The sequence below is a fragment of the Sitophilus oryzae genome, unplaced genomic scaffold (genome assembly GCF_002938485.1).
Source record: "Sitophilus oryzae breed Bouriz unplaced genomic scaffold, Soryzae_2.0 scaffold_1440_pilon_pilon, whole genome shotgun sequence".
Classification (NCBI taxonomy): domain Eukaryota; kingdom Metazoa; phylum Arthropoda; class Insecta; order Coleoptera; family Curculionidae; genus Sitophilus; species Sitophilus oryzae.
The window spans coordinates 4,840,069-4,855,178 of NW_022146105.1; the positions used below are offsets into that span (position 1 = coordinate 4,840,069).

General features: G+C 29.1%; 1 protein-coding gene and 1 long non-coding RNA gene across 9 annotated transcripts in view; one reads left to right on the forward strand and one right to left on the reverse strand.

Annotated features, from left to right (window-relative positions):
* The window catches only part of LOC115876883, a 152,815-nt gene that overhangs the window by 131,756 nt on the left and 5,949 nt on the right, over nucleotides 1-15,110 (forward strand). For both annotated transcript variants that reach the window (XR_004049215.1, XR_004049216.1), the window contains one exon: nucleotides 3,660-3,771. This is a non-coding gene — a long non-coding RNA (uncharacterized LOC115876883). The remainder of the gene's footprint in view (nucleotides 1-3,659; nucleotides 3,772-15,110) is intronic.
* Nucleotides 1-15,110, reverse strand: part of LOC115876875 (sodium channel protein para) — a 48,245-nt gene that overhangs the window by 30,566 nt on the left and 2,569 nt on the right. For all 7 annotated transcript variants that reach the window (XM_030892891.1, XM_030892890.1, XM_030892884.1 and 4 more), the window contains exon 2: nucleotides 4,869-4,913. The gene's annotated coding sequence lies outside the window, so the exon portion shown is untranslated. The remainder of the gene's footprint in view (nucleotides 1-4,868; nucleotides 4,914-15,110) is intronic.

The following is a 15,110-nucleotide window of genomic DNA, read 5'->3' on the forward strand; positions in this document are numbered from 1 at the left end:
ACTTAGAGAAGTATTTTTCTCAAGTTTAGTTGTCCCAGAGTTTCTTTTAACCTAAATTAGCCGATAGATAGTGACTCGTGATCTAATTTTAAAATAATTAAGCTTTGTATACGAAATAACTGATAGACCTCGCTCAAGTTTTCATGTATGTTTATGGCACAAGAGGCGATGCTCTAATATAGCTAGTAATTATATACTACAATTAACGGTATCAGCAAATCTGGGCGATGAAACAAACAATGCAACTTGAAGGCAAATTTTATTCATAATTTTCTAAGATATGAGAGTCACATTGTTAAAAATTTAGAGAATAACTTAGAGAAGTACTATTCTTAAGCCCTGATGTTCCCAGAACTGCTTTTAACCTAAATTAGCCGATAGATAGTGAGTCGTGATCTAATTTTAAAACAATTAAACTTTGTATATGAAATAGCTGATAGACCTCGCTGAAGTTTTCATGTCGGTTTATAGAACAAGAGGAGAAGCTCTAATTAGTCGCTTAGAGAACCAATATATTCAATAATTATAAACTACAATTAGCCGGATATATAGTTTCTGAATATTAACGAGGTTATTTTTGATTTAATTTCCATACGTCAGCCAATCGGGGACGATGAGGGAGCTATTTCTGCCTGTATCGAGTTCCAACCAGCTTGTTTTCGAGTTTATTCTGGTAAACTGCGGTTTTTGTTTGTCGCTCATTTATATATTAATCCGATCCACCTGTAATTAGCATCAGTTTCCCCAGTAACAGTCCATTCATTCAAGTCGTTGAACCTAAAGAAAAGCTGTTTACGTTTGTATAAATATCCATGCAACGTAATTTTCTTTTTTCATAATTAAATCGGCCAGTTTATTTTGTCTTTCTCTTCGCCTAATTGATTCATTTAAACACGCCAAAGACGTTTTTAATACTTTGTTTTATTTATAAAAGTACAGTGAATGAAACCAAACAGCCTCGAGCATTTTATTTGCTTAATTTGCGGCTTTTTTGCTTACTCGAGTTTTATAAATTCTGCCAAAACTTTCTAAAACTTTGTGTTGTAGATTGGAGGTGTATGTGAAAAATTATGTTTTAGTGTAATTATTATCGGCTTGTTTATGTGTGTTTTAAGCCTTTTGTTTGCTATACCATTCTATTTATAAATTAAGGAGAGATGTATTTCAGTAATCGACAAATTCAACCATTGTTGACGTTTCAACTGTAAACCACAGTTCCAAATATCTGTATGCTATTTTCAATTTAGTTAATCTATTATCTCAATCAACTTAAAGCTGTTTTAAGCTTTTTGTTTTCAATACCGTTCTATTTTCAAATTAAGGAGTGAAATATTCCAGTAATTGGCAGATAACGTTGTTGTGTAGAAAACTCTGATGTGTAAAATTGTTGGGCATAGCGGCTTATATTTTGATGAAAATTTAGCCAGAAAATAGAAAATACTATCAAACTACAAGCTTTTTGGTCTGAAAAAATAATTATTTTGTGAAAGAATTATTGAAAATAAAACAACACAATTCATGTCAAACGAATATTGTTCATAATATTGTTACGTCTGATAGTCCAGTTATAAATCTAACTTTTTTACTTCGATGTGATAGAAAATGCCGTATCATTTTTTGAATTGCATGAAAATAGTATATGAATACACCTCCAGTCCTAGAATGGCTTTTAACCTAAATACATGGTTACTCCACACAAATTTCTCTTCATTTTAGTACATATACCTATATATGAATTATTTGTATGACCCCGTTACCTAGTTTATGATAAAATATATGACCTATTATTCCCTTAATGAGCAATTTTTGATATACTTTTATATAATATGTAAATATTAATTATTCAAAATATTTATTTATAAAATTATTTCTCTATGTTAAAAGTACCGATAAAATAAGCTTTTTTATTTTTATTCGGAATATATTTATAGAAAGATAATTACAGTACAGGTAACAAGTATATCGATATCTAATTTTTTTCTATTTAATAATTTATTTGACTTTGTTGAATTTTTGCAATTATAAAAAGGACGCTCTATGATTATTTAAATTTTTTCAAGGTTATACGAATGCAGATATGTAAAATAACCACCTCCAAGTTGAGAATGATTCATTCCGTAAATGATTCAGTTATTCTTAACATATATATAATTAAACTATCGATTCTGTCTACCTGTTTGTTTCTCAAATGTCAGTAAACTATAATAAGTAGGTAGTTAAAAATAGACGGTAAATGCTTAAAATATTAATTAAACATTGTCATCAACCTTTCTTTGTTTAAAGAGGTTTATTTGTAACATTCGTTTCGATATATATATATATATATATATATATATATATATATATATATATATATATATATATATATATATATATATATATATATATATATATGTCAAATATCTTTTTATACAGGGTGGTTCGAATTGTATTCGGGAAACTTAAAAATAAAAAAAAAATAAAAATAAGAAAAATAAAAATAAAAATGGCAAATAAAAATAAGAAAAAAAGTTTGTATAAATGTATGTTTTAAAATGCTTCGTTTCGGAGATACAGGGTGTAGAACTTTCATTTTGATTTACTGATTTACTATACTACAACACCGATATTTGGATGAAAAGAAAAATTCATAATTAGCTTAAAAAATCTAGTCAACGTGTTTATTTTTTGTCAATAATAACATGCATTGACTATTTCCATTCCAAATATCTTGAAAACGGTTACTCGTAGAGATTTTTATCAAAAGACATTTTTTACGTAAAAAACTACTGACATGCATATTTTTTATTACGACAAGTTATTACTCTTCAAATCAGCTAAAAAACCTAGACACCAATTTTCATCCAAATATCGACATCAGTCATTAAAAATGTAACTTCTATACCCTTATTCTCCGAAACGAAGCATTTTAGTATATAAATACGAACTTTTCTAATATTTTTTATCTGAAGAATATGCTGTCGATGTTTCCCGAATACAATTCGGGCCACCCTGTATAATATAATCGGTGAAAGAGCCAATTTTGATACCTAATAAACTAATTGATTATTGAAAAGAAACATTTTATTTTAAATGAAAGTAGAGAAATTTCAAAAGTAACTAATCTAACGAAGTGGATAGGTATTTGATAAATTAAATTTAATAGATTATTTTGTTGATTCCGAAAGATCAATTTTATCGGTATTTTAAATCTGTTCCGTACACGATTTTATATCGTATTTGCGTATAAATTTTGAATGAATACTTAAAAAGCTACGGGATGATACTTGTTGCCTAAATGGTTTGACTTTGTTAATAATCAATTCTGGGGTTGGACGACGGCTTCAGGCAAAGTTGTCGCCTTCAAAATTCTGTATTTAGGTAATATCCAAGTCTGTTTCATTACTTATAGGATTCGGAGAAGGGTTTATTCGATAGAATCAACATTAAATAAAGTTTGACAATCTAGATCAAAATTCCACAGTTATAAAGTTTCAAGGGCTTTGAATAATTCTATAAAAAATCTTGGTTTTATTTTATTAACTCTTACTAACTAACTAATTTTTTTATATCAGCAATTACATGATACTTTCAGAGGAACAAAACGTTTATACATGTGTTAGCTAACAATTTTGCATTGTTTTAATATAATGCTTTAATTATATTTTTTTCTTTTTCAGGAGCATTATTAATAATACACCCCAGCACATAAAGACCGCCCAAAAGGAGAGACATGGGTCACCCCTATATAATCCTGCTGTTTGAGATTGGCCTTCTATTATCCGATTAAAAGTAAGTTTAATCTATTATTTCAAAATTATTAAAAGTTTATGTATGAACAGATTAATTATAGTTTTTACGTTACAATTTAATGTTAATGAAACAAATAAAAGTACTTTCACAAAAACAAAGAAAAGTATGGAAAAGGTGAAAAATACACCCACCTCTACATTAAATTTTAGTTTAAATATTTTCCCACTCCACTCCAGACCGATTTTTTTTTCATAAAATGGTCCCTCTAGTATTTACTACTTTTATTGTCACTTGTAAAAAACGCCACCGCGCATATTTTTTGAGAAAAAAAATGTTTTTGTCACATCAAGCCTATGTAGGCGCATAAAATCTATTATGCGCTAATAATCTACTTACGCGAAAATATAGAATTTTATGTTGTTATCACAAATTATATTTGGCAGTAACCTTCATATATAGCTTAAAAAATAAATAAATTTTAAATTAATTAACGCTTGGGTTAATTTTTTATTGAGGTCCCCTAACGGACAAACGAAGCACTTTTGTATAGAGCTAAATTATGTCCAATGAACTTATTTGATTCTAAAATACGTAGTAGTTCAATGTCCACGAAATATTTGGACACCCTGTACTTAGAACACTGAATGGTAGTAGAAAGATAAAACACAATATCTTCAACAATTAGAAATGGAAAAAACTTTTTTAAACTAATTATATCAGAATTTACTTCAAAATTGCTAAAAATGTTCAAAAGAGAACATCAAAACGAATTTGCTGAAATATTTTATATTTATAACACTGAAGAGTAGCAGAAACGTATAAATAATATTTTAATCAATTTCCAGTTGTAATTGTATGAATAAAAATACGCACTACTCTAAATAAACTTATATGAAACAAATACCGTAACATATTTTTTTTTGCTTCTTTCAACAGTGTTACTAATTAACAAGAGAAAAAAAGCCTTGTACGAAATATAGCGTGCCAAGTAGTTCAGGTATACGCGTTTTTCTAAATATTTCCCTAAAGTACATTCATTATACATTAATCCCACTGCATAATACAGAGTGTTAAGGTAGAACTGCTCGCTCTTTTTTATATTCGAGTTTTTTTATTTGCTAACGAGTTATACTTACTTGATATCAAACTGGGTAAAATTGGGGGCCAAAAACATAACTAACCTGAAACAAAAAAAAACATTTTTTATTGAGGAATTAAAGCCAAGCATTTTTAAAAAAATTTGAGTATTTTTTTTATTATCTAAATATAAATATACGTATATCTGTGATCCATTATTTTAGTCTGAGAGTACTTTTTTTCTTCCTTAAAGCGAATCTTTTTTACGTACATATATAATACGTTTGTTCGCATGAATATTGTCTCTTGAGAATTTTTTATATTTATAAGAATATGTTCTTTTTTTGTATTTTACCATTATTTTGTGAAAAATATTTTATTAGGTTTTGAAAATAAATATACGATGTCACTCATATTATTCCCAATGAAGCGGGAGCATTTTCTGTTATTCCTTTTTACTTTTTCTTTAAAAGTTGTGATTTAAAAGCATACAAAAAAGCTCTTAGGGGAAAAAAGTCTCATGTAAAATTAATTTCTGACTTAAAATTTGTGGCGCGTAAATTTTTTTTAAAGGAATATATTTTTTTGTAATACTACGATGTTTTTATAAAGTTAAATTCAATTCTTAAGATAAGTTTGTATGAATATAATCTTGATATGGCAGTAAATCCTATCTGAAAACTCAAGATTTCCTTAACTCTGTAGCTTCAAGCAAAATGTTGTTTACTAGGAGTATTATAATTAACTTCCTTTTATCTCCGGAAGAAAAATTTAAGTTTTCTGCCTCGTTAGAAAATTTTTACTGCAAAACAAAATTACCGAATAAGATTATTATTATATTTTCTTCTTGGTAATATATATATAATTAAACATCTTAAAAAGTAATTTCGAATAGGTAACATATTATAGGTTTTTTAGATTGTTTAGTTCATACTGGCAGATAGTAGATTGTAGGTATACTAAAAAACAGCGTAATACAATAAATAGGGAAAAGCAATATCCAAAATTTCTGTATGAAAAACATGCACATCTCGAAAGACGTATAGAGCAGTAAAAGGTGACTCGGCCACATTTTGCGTTGAATTTTATTTATGGAAAACATTTTTGACTTTAACATTAAATTGAAGGTAGTGGTTCCTAGAAAAAGGTTTTTTTTGCTGATACAGTTCAAAAAAAATGTATGATATTATCCAATCACATAGAAAATTGTCTAATTTATTCTGTTAATTTATAAAGTATATAAAATTTCAATAGTCAAATAATATTTTATAAAATTTGTTTAGTAATATTTTTATTCTGGTTGTGGATAGTATCCAAAAGATTTCACGGAAATTCATAGGCTAAATAATGGAAAGCTATTGAAAATGATCTGAAAAGCTTTTATAGTTGCTAATATTCAGTTATTCGCATTTGAGCCAAAAAATCAACAAAAATTAAAAAATTACCGATATTATATATATAATTTAGCTCAATTTAAAGGCTGAAACAATGGAAATTAAAGTAGTGTTTTTTCAGTATTACTGCTAATGTACAGGGCGATCAAAGTTGTAGACTTTAAACAAACGCCGTATCTTTTTGAAAATAAAAAAATAAAATTTTTGGATTTGCCATTCTAAAAATACAGTAATGTTTAATGTAAACGTAACGTTTAAATTAAATTTATATATACAGGGTGGGCCTTAAATAGATACTAATGTATTTTTTCCACTATTTTACCATATCAAATTTTTTGTTGGTTTGGCAAATTTATGGTAAATATTTTTTCTCTATGATCATTAACTTTTGACATAGAAACCAGATATTCTGAGTTTGAATTGTTTGTTTTAGTCAGGCTCGTTGAACCCGGCACAAAAAGTTTAAAAAATGCTCGAAAAATAAATAATATCAACTTTAATAAAAATGCTAAACAATTAAAATGTTTAAAAAGCTAGTTAAAAGTTTTAATGCTTTATTTATCGATCTGGATTGTCAACGACAGTGTTTTAAAATTTATGCCAAATTCGAATAAACTTTAATAATTATATCCCAAAACGTAATAAAATCAACTGCTTGTTTATGGCATATTTTGAGCGCAATATAAAATGTTTATTAAGCTTTTTTTATTTATATATCCAGAGAATTTGCCAGAATCGGAATATAATAAATCAGGCTATTTTGAAGGATACAAATTACTGGAAAGACACGATAAATTTGCCCATGCTCGAAGAATTTCAGGATCGCAATTTTTAATAGAAAATAATGCATAAAAGCATGTCATCATAAGTGGTTTGAAAATATAAAACCAGCCTACATACGAGTGTTAGCACCAGATAAGAGCTTTATATATTTCGTAGACCAAGTTTAAGCTCTGTATTTTATAACTAATTAGATTATTACACTATAAATAACTTGATTCTTAAATTAAGCTGTTTTATGCACTTTATTTGCCATTATGGTTAATTGTAAATAAGAAAATTTCCCAAATATTTTGTGGGAAAATAGGTATATTTTCTTTTAAACGATTAACTGAAATATTTGGGGCATATTACTGAAGGCATTGCAGTACAGGTAAAGTGAGAACTGGATCAATAATGTTATAATGTAGGTTGTAGTATTTTATACCTAATATTTTTTAAATTTTGTTTATACAACTGAAGAACTATTTTTACTATAAACTATTAGTGACCTATATTTTTATTTGATAAGTACAAGAGGAACAATTCATTAGTCTTTATCAAACAGCACATTAAATTAAATGATTTTATTGATTTTTACTGGAACTCAATTTGAAGAAGTGTGTTGTCCCTCATGTACAAACATTTGTCGCATTAATATCATTCCATTATGCGCTTTTGTTTGTTTTAACATGCACTAATTAGGGAAATTAGAATAACCTATTTTATTTAAGAAAAAAATATTTTTGGTTCGTTTTAAGACTTAAGGGATTGTGACAAAGCAAGAAAATTACTCTTTTGATTGGAAAGATTATACGGAATTGTTCGCCTCAAGGGTTAAATGAAAAACCTCTAAAGCCCTTTGAGATTCTCCATCAACATAAGTAAGGATCAAGAAGTTTGAATTGAATTAACCGTTTATTAAATATTTCGCAGAAAATCTCTTACAGAGCGCTTTTTCTTGAATTATTTTATCATTTTTATTTATTAGATTTTAATATTATTATTTCATTTAATTATAATCGAATAATTGTTGAATTTCAGAGCACGTATCTTATTTTCATTATCTAAACTTAATACTTCTGATGATCGGGCGTAAAAAACTTATTTTTTTGCTCTGTAGCCTTTAGCGCTTAATGACTTAGAAGCGGAAATGATGGAAAACGGCCTTATTTCATAATTTTTCTCGGGATCTTTCTCCGAATAATGATATAATAATACTGAATAATGGCACAAAATTTTGTTTTAACTTCTTCTTAACTCTAATGACTGTTATTTTACGTTTAATTAAGAAAGAAATATTTCTAATAGATGGAATATATAATCCTGGGGATATACTTGAATAAGAAATGGTTATTATCTTGGTTTTAGCTTAAGCAAAGCCCTAGCTCTACTCCTGAGCCATTAGATAGATGGTTCAATTAGATTATGCTGGCGGTTTGTCCATATTATATTGCTAAATTTCGCAGAAAGCTTCTTCCCAATCCCGCCGAGTTAGAATAAACAATTTTCTCTATTTCGTGGAAGCTGACGTTCCGGATTTTCGTAGTTTTCCACTGGATATTTCTAGGTTTTTCACCCTAGAGATCGCCAGTCTCGTAAAAACTAGCGGAGAGCTCTTTGGTCAGGAAATATTAAGGGCGATTCTCCGAACTGGCAAAGGGATTACCAAACGTTATATTCCCTTGAATTTACTTTACATGGTGTAAGTCGAAATCTAGACATTAGAAAGACATATTCAGTTCATCATTACAGTGTCTTTTTTATTTTTTACGTAATTATTATTATATAAATAATGCCCATTTTTTGGCTATTTTTACACATTTTCGAGCCATAAAATTATGAAAATTTCAGAATATCTAGGAAATTTTATGTAGATTAAGAATATATACATCTCTGAGGACTTTGACTGAGATACCTTGGTTTTATGAGAAAATCAATTTTTCGAATCCCTGTTTTTGACCTATTTTTGTGATGATTAAAACGTCTGCTACATCCATTACTGTTCTCTTAAGACTACAATGGCCTATATTTTCTTATTCTACGCCTTTTAATTAGTAAATAACAGTTGTTTTAACAAAATGGGTGACATGACGAAAATCGACGATTTTCATTCATTTTGGTTATTTAATAATTTTTAAGTCGCTTAGAGATATAGGAATCATAAAGATACAATTATGAAAATTTCAGGGTTTGTAGAAAATTTTGCCAATTTGTACTTTTAGAATATATAAGCCTTAAAACCTTAAAAGTTTTCCTTTTATGAGAAAATTGATTTCTTAAACCCTTGTTTCTGGTAATGGTTAAAATGTTTTTTGATAATTTTTCACACATTTTTGAAAAATAATATACATAGTCTTAAAATTCTGTGATGCGCGTAGTAATTGGAACCTCATACCATTTGTTCAAGAATATTTCTTTTTCTTTCGTCATAATCAAATACATAAATTATTCTTAATAAAAAAGGTAATAATACTAAATAAAAAGCCACTGTATTATTGTGTGGCACCTTGACCGATTTTTTAAAGGTCGGTTGTTTTTTTATTCACTAAAGTCCTTTATATTTAATATAGAGTGACTTATAAGTTGGTCTCTGTGGGCTGTAATCCGCTAGTATTTTTTCTTTAAGCAAATACATTTGTTTATGTTAGAGTTTTCAGTAAAGAAAGACATTTTTTTCGACAAGCCATATTTAGAACTCTCTTATAATGACTAATTAAGTTTATATATCAGCCAAGCTTAATAATTGTAAATCTTGCTATAAGTGTGCATCTTTAGGTTATTAAGGTTTCAATTTCAACTGAATATATCTTGATCATGTTACACTTATAAACCCCCAGATTGGGGTAGTAAATCCCTCTTGGCGTATTACTTTTCACGGATAAAACTCTGATGAGAATAATCAATCTTCTGTTGTTCTTACACACACGATTTTCGTTAAAATATCACTTATAAGTTTAGGCAAAATTAATATTGAAACTACTACAAGGCACTGAAAAATTGCATTGGAAAAGTTCAGAATATATCGATCAAAAATTATTATCAAAACCACATCCAAAAAATAAAACTTTTTTTGTGTTATAAACTTGTAGAAATACATATTAGTAAAGTAACTTTGAATTAAACGCGTCTGCGCGGAGATTTGTATTGCTTTAAATACTGCCACAACATTGTAAATAACCGACAAAGTTGCTTATATTATTTATTCAGCGGACCGGTGTCATTTTAAGTCGATTCTTTAATTTTACGGCTTTGCTAAGCCCTCTTGTCACTTCTTTATCGATTTCTACAATATAGGCGGCTACTGAAGAACTTATTTTAAATATATTTTGTTATTATTATTATTGTCCTGTATCTGTCATAATTTTATTAAAAAAAAGCCAAAACTATTTAGTGTACATCTATATTTTTTGATATCTAAGAAATTTATTGAAAATAAAATTTCTAAAAAGAATTGTGTATCATACCTTGATTTGTTGTGTTTTTTTATTAAGTAATGACATTTTTCTTAATTTACTAAACTAACTAAACTAAAAGAAATTAAAGCATAAACTTCTATTATCTAATAAGTTAAATTATAATACTGCGCGGATCTATATAAAAAAATATTCCAGCCGCATTTTAATCCTATGTCAATTTTATGAATGAAATGAGAGGTAATTCATGTAAGATAAATTTAGGCAGTTGGTGCGAAGAAGGGTTGTTTTAGGGAAAAGCCGAGCTATTTTAAGGGGTTGTTGACTTTCAAGTGCATCGAGGGGAAACTAAGATAGTGCATAAATACCTTTGCTTCTTTTCTTATTCATATTCTCTTTATATATTGAAAGAATGACGCAAAATCTGCCCGAACGGATACGATGTCGCACTGGGAAGCCACTGACCACTGCATTTAAATTTATTGAAAATCCTACTTCGGTAAACTAGCGTCTTTTTCAATGCGATATAGAGGATGGTTTGTTTTAATGTCGTGTATACTTCTACTACGGGATTCGACAGCGCTAGAACTACTATTGCCCACTGGCTGTTGTGCGCGACTGCTTCAGCAACGAACGCCGTACCGATCGAAATTCCCTAATTTTCTGCCAGAGAAGGATTCGCCCTTGCCTCTGCGCTATACGGGGTGAGAGAGTTTTCATTCGGGAACTTGGCACGGAAAAGCGTTTTTATCTGTTCGCATTTTTTGCCCTCCCACACAATGAGAAGCGCTTTTCGTGTTCTGGCTTTTGTTTGTTCGTTTGCCACTGCTTCAAGTCACTATTCTTCAAGTTTCTATACAAGTATCATTTTTAGGTCATCGCAATCACATCTGATTAAAATGAGGCCTATACAGGGTGTCCCAGAAATAAGTGCAAATATTTTAACTGATAGTATAGTTTGACCTCAGAAACACGCCCATGACGTTCTGTTTGGAAAAAAATGTTGATATTTTCATATTTTTCTTGACATTATCCGGAAAATATTGAAAAACTTTTGAGTGCCGCATGTTCCTTTTGCGAAAATTTGTCTAATTTATAGTGCAACGACTATAATTTAAATACCTTTGATACAGTTTAGTAAACTAAAATAATGAAACTAGCAGCGCCCTCTATTAGTTATATAAATAGTCAACGTTTGACCTACATTTAAACATATCAGCTGATGGCATATTTAGGTTATCCAATTCATTTGAGATTTTATTCAAAACAGTAAACCTCAACTAAACAAAAACTAAAAAAATAGACAAATGCAAGGAAAGCCTGTAAAAATATTTTTATTATTTAAATAGAAATATCTATTATTTTGTTGTTTATTCACAAAAACAAGAGTGTGAGATAGAAAAATAGAGGAGTTTAAATTCTCAAAAAATAATCCTAAATAATTCAGATGGTATATGAATGTATTTGTTGCTAAATACATTTATAAGTTGTAGTGCTGTAAAGAATCGCAGTGAAATGGAGTGTAGAGTTGCGGCTTTAGGTGTCTTGTAATGTTCTGTCAGTTTTTTACTTTTAATTTCAATTTTCCCAGTCGTTTTTAAATCATTCTACTGAATGTGTCAACACTCGGCGTCGAACAAGCAGATATTCTGGCATTTGCAATTGATTATCAATTGCTGCCGGCTGCTCTCAAAATATTGCCATTATTTTTTTTAATTTCAATGTTAAATAACTCGATTATTATCAATTTATTTTAAAAATGGTAATGAGAAAATATGTTTCTTTTGGCTAGATCTACCACTCCTTAAAATGCTTGCATTTATTTCTGGGACACCCTGTATACATCTGTTGGATAGATCGGTGATAGCTTAGATTGTCGGTGGTATTGTGCCTAAATGTTTCAGGAGGTATCGCTCATCCTGTCGTTAGAAGCAACAACACAAATAACAAAGAAAAAAAGTATTTAAAATATCTAAATACAAGTATTCAAGAACACTTTAGTTTTTAGGATATACTTATAGAAACGTCCACATTTCTGTTAACATTATATGTTCATATAACAAATACATACTTCAATGAAGTAAAACCAAAAAGTTTAAACTTTCGTTATATAATTTTCTGTATTGCTTGTTTTTAATTTTTACTTGTGTTATATTTATTAAAATCAAAGAAACGATAGCCATGCATTATAACACATTCCTGCTTAGTGTGGAAGTCCTGTCTCTACTCCAGTACTTTTAATTAAAATTAATAAGCAAGTAAGTGCATCATGCCATAATCTGTAATATTTTTTGTAGTAATATTAATTTTTCTTAACTTACCATATAAACTAAAATAAATTAAACAGTGCATTTTTATTACAGTACGGCGCTGATTTATATAAAAAAATGTTTCAGCCGCATTATAATTCTGCCACTTTTATGAATGAAATGAGAGATAATTCATATAAGATATATTTATAATAAATACATTGAATAAAAATTTATATTTTTGGTTTATTTGAACAATATAGTTCGAAGATTTAAAACTTTTTTTCTTTACTTGAGACTTTATCAAAAGTTAATATGATTCTACACTATTTTCATTAACATAAAGTCTAAATTTCCTCCAAAAACAGGTTTTAAAAATTTAAAAAAAAATACATTTTCCAAAAGCTCTCTAAAGCGGTTTAAATATAAAATAAAAGATTTACAGATAAGCTAATATAAAAAAACTACATGAAAAAGAAATCTCCGAAAATAGGAAACCCTTAAATTGCAGAAAAACGTATTTATTCTCTTTTTCATTTCATGTTTTTTTTTAGTTTTGATAATCTCTGATACATTTTGATTTAAAATATCTATATATTTATTTATTTTTATAACTGATAAAAATAAAAGATTACTCTCTATACTTTTGTAGCTGAATTATTTTTTTATCGTATAAACAGAGAAGCTGAACAAATTAAGCAAAGAAAATAAAGTCCTCCTATTCTCGGTGCTAGCTCATTAAGGGGTAGAAGGCAATGAAAAAGCAAACGATCTAGCTAGAAAGGAAGCGAAAACTCCACTATCTGGACCAGAACCGTTCTGCTTTCCAAGTGGAAACCAACTTAAAGCGGAACTCAAGAACCTGGAAGACTCCATCCGTAACCTGGAATGGAAATCTTCCAACGGTCCAAGACACTCGAAGAAATTTCTCAGAACTTACGACCGAGAAAAATTCTGAGATGGACAGCTGGTGAAGCCGTCTCAGATACTGGCTTTTGTCAAAGCCCTATGAAGGGGGATTAACTCAAGAAAGGGGGACACACAATAAGGTCGCGGTGACCCCCCAAACCTCCCAAGATCTCCCAAACATTCTACATTCTATCTTATAAATTATCGGTGATTTATATAAGGGAAGACAATGAAAAACTCGAATTATATGTCCAAATGAAAAAAAAAAGCGAATGAATCAAAATTAATAAATTGAAAGTTCATAGCTCAGGGCTTCGTTTTTATCCTTTTTGATTACGTTTATAATCGTGTATTAAGCTAGGGCCTGGAAAGTCTTTGTAATACGTTTTTATTTTTTGGGTTGGAGATTTCCAGCTTCCAGCAATATTTGGGGATGGTGTTATATCGTTTTTGCTGCTTGTTTTTGACGTTTATTACGAGAAGCGCGTTGAATCACGGTCCAAAGGTATCAGAGTGTGCGAAATATTTTACATTTTGCCACATTTTACAATTTCGGACCCTTTGTACTTTGATTTCAGTGCGACGCCCACCAAATCGTATATTTTTTGCGTGATTTTTAATTCAATTAAGCTACTTAATAAAGGCTATTTTAATTACTCTAATGATTTTTAGCTGCCCGCTTAATGAGTCTCGTAAATAATGAATCATGACTACTCTGTTTTTTGTACCAACAATTTTCCAAGAGGTCTCATTTCCATTAATTAATATTAAAATTAGGAGGAAAAAAAACGTAATGAAATAAAATCATCTTAAAATATGATATTCTTAAAAGACTTGGTAATATCGGGGGATGTCAGTGAGAGAATTAAAATTTAAGCAGACGAAATACGAACATAAGGTAAAATTGACGTAATATGAAAGCTAAATATTGAATTAAAGGAAAAAAACTATATCCAGCCCGGTATTTCCAACAGTTTTTGACCATAAATAAATTTCGAGGCTATTAGTTGAAATGTATGTGGGCGGTTTCAAATTGAGGTAGACACCTGTAATTATACACTAAATAAGAATAATTTCCATTAAACCGGAATTAATTGAAGCCTGATCAATTAGAAAATAAACATTTATTTTTTACTTGCATCGATTACTTGTATGGAAAAAAAATAAAACATGTTTTATGTTATTATGGGTTTATTGTCGTAAAGACTGAGTCTAACTGTAATTTTGGTCAACCTATTTCTCTAATTATATAATATTATTAATATGTTCAGACAGTAATTCACTATACAAAGATTATAAACCAGATCGCAACCATCTTTTATTGACAAAACATAAAACGAAATACAAACCCCAAATCATAGGCAGAATACACACAATCATAACAATACACAATGTATACATCTTACAATTCCATACATACGAGGCGTTTCGGAAAAATAAGAAGGATAGGAAAACAATATAACAATATGAACATCCTTCAAAAAATACCTAAGTAATAGTTATCAGGTAGTAATCAGCGCTTTTAGATGGAGCGGAGCGTCCGCGTGTTTTTTCAAGATAGCCGTCGACGAACT